The 7102-nt window shown below is 35.4% G+C and overlaps 1 long non-coding RNA gene across 1 annotated transcript; it reads right to left on the bottom strand.

The window, feature by feature from the left end:
* Positions 1 to 3881: 3881 nt before the first annotated feature.
* Positions 3882 to 6667, bottom strand: LOC130046491 (uncharacterized). Its single transcript, XR_008796639.1, has 4 exons — positions 6545 to 6667; positions 4835 to 4933; positions 4416 to 4554; positions 3882 to 4186 (listed from the first exon to the last, which is right to left on the bottom strand). It is a non-coding gene; the product is annotated as an uncharacterized LOC130046491 (long non-coding RNA).
* Positions 6668 to 7102: the final 435 nt, after the last annotated feature.

The raw sequence follows: 7102 nt of genomic DNA, 5'->3' as shown, positions 1-7102 counted from the left end.
AAAAATAAGCTTGATTGTGAATTATTTCTGTTTTTGAAAAAAGTAATTTTTTTACATTACATATATTCAGATTACCAGTTACATGTTTCCTGTTAAAGGAACTCGAGAACGCTTGCTACAAACAGAAGTTAGATAATTAATTGTTTGGTTTCCCCTGGTTGTAATTAGTACAACCATTAAGGATGTATGCTACACCAGAGAAATTTGATGTAGATGAAAAGTGGGGGATATGTACAATAATATTTTGAAGTTGAAAATTTTCGAATTTACTTAATTTTGTCAATAAATACAGTTTTAGTAGAAGGTAATCTGAATTTTTTTAAAACCCCCACTGGACTCGAACCTGCGACCTACACTTCAGCAGTCGGTATTCTAACTTACTGAGCTACTCGGCTAGGTATTTAAATAGAAAAGGAAAAGCCAAATATTGCTGATATCGATTTTTTCATCCATGTTTTTAAAGAAAGTCAGCCATTATGACGATGTAGAGTACTACCTTAATTTCGTAAGATATCAGGAACTCCTAGTATTCTATTATGTTCAAATATTGTTATATAACCCCTCCCTATATATGATAACTTTACAGTTACAGTATTTCCATTGTGATGGACGGAATTGAGATATTGTGGTCAAAAATTATATTCCACGCAGTGAAATATATTCATTTTACCTATAGAAACTTAAATTTAGGATCCATTTTCTTCATTTTTGAAAAAAAAGTGAATATGTGGCAAGTGTCTTTAATAAAGTTGCTGTTGTAGATATAGAGGTGTTTTTGTGAAATGGATATTAAGTATGGATAACACAGTGCAATGCCCACTCTGATTTAAAGAGGAGTCGAAAGTTTGAATATTTAAAAAAGAAATGGCAATTAAAAAATAAATTTCAAGGAAAAGAGTTTTTTCAGAAGGTTGCATGTAAGTGTAGAATGGGACACAACAGATTGATTTAACTTTGCGCAAATGTCTTCTTTTTTCTTAGAAATATTCACATAGTTCTTTATCGAAGCCTTTTTGAAAATGAAATGTATACATGATTTCCATCATTCCAGCCATAATTCAGTTTCTTTCATTATCTCTGCCACAGATGCACATATTCAACAGGTTATACTTTGATGGGAAAACTAAACGTTTGATTTCGACTCAGCTTTGTTATAAAAACAAGAAAACAAAAATGAAACAAGGTCATCTTACAGGGCTTAATCAGACCCACATATTTTTAAAAGGAGGTTTACATTTTTAGCTCTTCTGAGCCGAAGGCTCAAAGAGCCAATCATATGTCTGGCATGCGGTGTGCGTCAACTTTTTGGAAAAAGGGCTATATCTCGAGAACCCCTTTGGCTAATTTTTGTCAAATTTGTCACGGTATCCTTGGCCCAAGGGCTTTCATTTGTACTAAAACTAGGGTTGTGACCCTTTAACAAGGGGAGATAATTAGGAAAATGCAAACAAAAGTAGTGGTTGCTAAAAAATCTTCTCAAGAACCACTGGGCAAATTATCACCAAACTTATGCATAAGGATGAGGATAGGTTGTAGATAAAAAATTGTTCAAGGCATCACCCTGGGGCAAAGGATGTGGTCTAAGGTCACTTCAAAGTTGACCTTAAATTTTGTTTTGTTAAAACTTTGATATTTTGCTTAGTATAAGGACTAGGATCATCAAATTTTGTCAGTTGATGCATCTTAGGACCTAATGTCATTTTGTCTCAAAAGTTGGTCATGGTGACCTACATTTGAATTTCGCAGGTAATTATTATTAAATGGATTTTGATGCATATGTTGGACACTTTTGAGCCTATGATCATCAAAAGTTGTCAGTTGATGGATCATGGGACCTTGAACTGCGTCATATGAAAAGTATGTCACCATGACCTGCTTTCTGAATTATTTGGCTAATCATTTATGAATACATTTTAGGTTGTTATTTCAGATACCGAGAGGTTTAGAATCATCAAACCTTGTAAGTTGATGCGTCTAGAGGCCTCGAAACATATTTATAAAAAAAAGTAGGTCACAGTGACCTACTTTTTGAATTTTGCAGACATTCAAATTTCACATTTTCAATTTTAGATGCATATTTTGGACACTATGAAAGCTAGGATCATCAAACTTTGTCAGTTGATGCATCTTGAGTCTTCATAGCTTGTTGACCAAAAAGTAGGTCACCGTGACCTACGTTTGGAATTTGACGGTTATATTTTAATATTTCAGATACTATTTGCCTTACAATTATCAAACTTTTTCAGTTGATGCATGTTGAGTCTTCAGATGATTGATTGATTGTATCTTGCTTAACGTCTCACTCAAGAATTTTTCACTCATATGGAGACGTCACCTAGACCAGTGAAGGGCTTCAAATTTAGGCCTATGCTCGGCGCTTATGGCCATTGAGCAGTGAGGGTTCTTTTCGTGCCACACCTACTGTGACATGGGTCATCCCTTTTTAAGGTAAACTCCAAGGACCTGTAACATTCACATCTGATGCTGAGCGTTTGGCGATGGAACTCATTACCTGTTTTAACGACTTATGTGTGTCGCGGCCGGGATTCGAACCCCGGGCCTTACGCATGCGGGGCGAACGCTCTAACCTCTCGGCCACTGCGGCGGTAAGTGTTGACTAAAACGTAGGTCACAATGACCTATTTTTGGATTTTGATGGCTATATTTGAATATTTCGGATACTATTTGACTTACAATCATCAAACTTTGTCAGTTAATGGGTCTTGAGTCTTCAGAGTGTGTTGACCAAAAAGTAGGTCTCTGTGACCTACTTTTGGAATTTGACGTTTATATTTGAATATTTCAGATACTATTTGACTTCAATAATCAAACTTTGTCAGTTGATGCATCTTGAGTCTTTGGAGTGTGTCGACCAAGAAGTAGGTCACTGTGGCCTTCTTTTGGAATTTGACGACTATATTTGAATACTATTTGACTTGTCAGTTGGTGCATCTTGAGTCTTCAGTGTGTCGACCAAAAGTAGGTTACATTTAAATTTTCAGGTACTATTTGACTTAACATCATCAGACTTTGTTAAGTGATGAATCTTGGCTAGTGAGAATTTTGGCCTGTTCTACAATGTACCAGAAGAGCGATTCTAGGCCCATGGGCCTCTTGTTGAATTCGCAATAGAGATATGTGTTGCAAATGACCATTAGGACACGTGTATATACCCATGCCGAACTCTAATGTCAGCTTACCTCTCCATTTCTTAAAAATAACGTAACCAAGGCGCCGAAGGGACGGAGAGGTACTCTTATATTAGAGTTAGGCATGGGTTTATACATGTTCAAGGATATTGACCTACTTAAAATCCATCCAGTTTAAATTTTATCATAGTATACTCATATTAGACAATTCTTTTTACAAATTATAAAACTTATTGAATATCATAATCATGAAAGGTGAAGGTCATGAACAGTGATCAATCTCATAACTTCTCTATAAGCAATACAAAATAGAGAGTTGGGCAAACACGGACCCCTGGATATACCAGAGGTGGGATCAGGTGCCTAGGAGGAGTATATATATAATACTAGTATAGAGTTTTGTTATATAAAACATCTGTTGCTTAATTTTTCCAATAGTTATCATTGGACTCGGTGGATAGAGGTCTTGAGTACCATGTGAGAGGTTTCAGGTTCAAATCCCATATAGACCTTTGGAGTATTGAAAAGATGTTAAATCTTCAAGCTTCATAGTGACTGAGGGGTTATAGTGAGGATTTGTTCATAAAGAAATTAAATTGAACTTGACAGATCCTTACTAAGTAGTTGTGTGAAGCTCTCCCTTCCTTATAAATAAGGGAGCGCTTAAACAATAGAATGACGTAACAGGTAGATTTCAGTGACCATAAGAATACGTTAACACGCCATGCCTATAAACCTTTAATTCGTGTTCAGATCATACCCACGACTACACATGTGCAAATGCACATGCATATACATTCCATCGTATTTCGTACTTTAAAAGTTCTTGTAAATGTTCATTATGTTATAGTACAGTAACAGCAGCGTGACACTAAGATGCGTTTTAACCAATCACTTTGACATCACAATGTAAATCAAGCCAATCAAAATGGAGAAATCTGCCTTGGCTGTTACATCTTGTTGACTCACAAGCAGGCTTGGTTGTTCCAAGTCTATTACATCTTGTTGACTCGCAAGCACGAGACACCAGAAGAAATCTAAACAAACAAGGCTACCATTAAAACACTGATAACACAATAAAATGTAGAACGATACTGTATATGAGATACAAAATAAGATGTATATAGTATGGGTGGATGGAGACAAGTTTTCATAATGCACTAGATCATACATGATACTCATATTAGCCTAATGCTTTTTAAAACGTTTACAAAGAATGGATGTTGTAGCACAAAACGGAAATTGCGTTACCGTATTAAGTCGTACATTTATTGTGTGATGGAAGGTATTTTTATTTGATGGGACTTCCAGACGTGGACATACATGTATGGCTTCCTTCTCCGACACATAGGAACATCCTAAAGGTGTAAGACATCTGCCATTGGACTACCGGAATAAAGCGTATCTATTACAAAAAGATTTCACTTTTCTGAAATATACATTTATGATTAGATCAGTATTCAATCTTATATAAAACCAAAATGAGTTAATATTCTAAGTGTATTCAATACTATAAAAAACAAATTGCTGTGTCAATGATTAAGTAGTGTCTGATATATTGAAAGACATGAAGTTCCATTGCACCGAAAGCACCCCCATCATGCATACATACACAACTCAAATACATGACCGTGTATATTCTCATTGATGTAAGCTAAGTTTTAATCAAGTGATAATCCACCTACCTTAAAATCTGCAGAATATGAGGACCACAATGATGATGACCACGACAGAGAGCGTTACTAAGGTGAGGAATAGAGTGATTAATACAGGAACGTCATCCACTGAAAAATGGAGAGAGAAGGAACCATGTCCTCATTCATGTTGAAATACCAACAAAGGTCTTGAAATGGAAACATGAACCTCGTGTGACAACCTGTTCCATTCTGAAGGACTTCATATTGATAGGTGAATACATTAGCGTGACTATTAGAGAGACTACGGATAACTCTGTTTACATGATCAAGATATAGGGCTCACGGCGGGTGTGCCGGTCGACAGGGAATGCTCACTCCTAGGCACCTGATCCCACCTCTGTTATATCCAGGGATCCATTTCTGCCCAATTCTCTATTTTGCTTGTGGGAGTTATGAGATTGATCAATATTCGTCCTCTTCATCTTTACAGGAGTTATGAGATTGATCATTGTTCGTTATCTTCACCTTTCGCTTTGGGTTAGGAATTGTTTAAATGCATTAAGTAGTCGTAAGTATCTAAATCTCTATATTTGCTATTTGTGATTTGACGTCTTGTAGGTAGAATAAGGCACTGGATCAAGATGATGAGTGTCCGTAGTAGTAAAATATAGAATATAAACTTTACAAGGGATGGCAATGAAACCCATTCTGTGTATGAATATAAAGGAAATCCAAGACATCTAGGAAACAGTGGCGCTTTACATAAAACTATCATTTATTTATCTGGTTGAATATAATGTATAGGAAAATGTCTATGACGCATTGGCAGTATAATGAATTGTTCCGAGTCCAGAGACGACATATTTCACCGTCAATCTTAGGGACCTCGGGTATCAGGACCGCGAAGGATCACTGTTCGTTATCTTCACCTGATCATAACATGTCTATCACTTCCATAATGGCTGCCTGCCAATTATAGACAAGGGATCTACGCGTCTATATCCTCAAACAAATTTGACATCTTCCTCAGACTTTTCTTTGTTAAAACAATTTTCTATAAATTTCCTCCACTTTTTGATTCTTCAAACAATCCTCTATAGAAATCTCTAGAATAGATATAATGTGTAATTTCAACAATTATGGAATAATCATAAGCTGCCATAAGAACGAATTCTGTGAAAGCTAAAAGTTGCATTTCAACACATTTAAAAAGAAATACCCAGCATGATCAAACTTTATATTTGAGGTTGATCCATTTGATTAGACGCAAAACATTGCAAGTCATTGCAAGTACGTTATCAAATGAATCAATTGGGCATATCCCCCTCCAGTAGTGCTGATCCTGTCGATATTTATGTCTCTGAAATTCTGTTGCATATTCAGGATCATTGCAATAACTAGTATAATTGAAAAAAAGGTAAAAAGATGTCGCCTTCAGATATTTTAAATACATAGTTACTTCGAATTACACTGTAACTAAATATTGTATGCTTGTAACCTGTTACACTGTAACTAAATATTGTATGCTTGTAACCTGTTACACTGTAACTAAATATTGTATGCTTGTAACCTGTTACACTGTAACTAAATATTGTATGCTTGTAACCTGTTGTTTAGGTGTTTTTGTATTCTTCATCTCTGTAATTCCTTATATTATTTTGCACATCTACACATGCCTTGATTAATGCACTACCATTGCACTTGTAAGAATCTCCATCTGGAGGAAAGGAAGAAAGAAAGATGTTGGTTTATATTTACCTTTCTCACACAGAGAACCCGTGTATCCTGTCTCACAGAAACAAGAGAAACTGTTAATAGCGTCAGTACATGTCCCGTGTACACAAGGCGAGCTTAAACATTCATCAATATCTGTCATAAAAGAGAAATATCTCTCATTTGTAATGATGTTTTTTTTCTTGGATATCGAATTAGTTGAAAGTAGCAGTTACTTTATCAGTACACGAAAAAAAATTGATAAGAGTTGTGTTTGTAAAACACTATGCCCCCACAGTTTTCTTTAATTGTGGCAAATTTGACCCTTACCTTGTGAATGACCTTTACATTTTTAGTAACATATATGACTTCCATTTCATCAATACACCAAATGATGAAAAAAATAGGCAAAGCAACAGAGACATTAAATACAATGCACGTGTGACCTTTGAGAGATGAAATTAAAGATAACGAACTGTGATAAATTTCATCAATCGTAAATAAAGATACAAATTTACATAATAATGTCACATGTAGCAACACATATCTAATATACTATACAGTTACGCTACTCACCTATATCACAGTACAGGGATTGAATGT

The sequence above is a fragment of the Ostrea edulis genome, chromosome 7 (assembly GCF_947568905.1).
Source record: "Ostrea edulis chromosome 7, xbOstEdul1.1, whole genome shotgun sequence".
In the NCBI taxonomy this organism is placed as follows: Eukaryota; Metazoa; Mollusca; class Bivalvia; order Ostreida; family Ostreidae; genus Ostrea; species Ostrea edulis.
The sequence above is the reverse complement of the archived record's forward strand: the minus strand, read 5'-3'. Positions and strand labels throughout refer to the sequence as shown.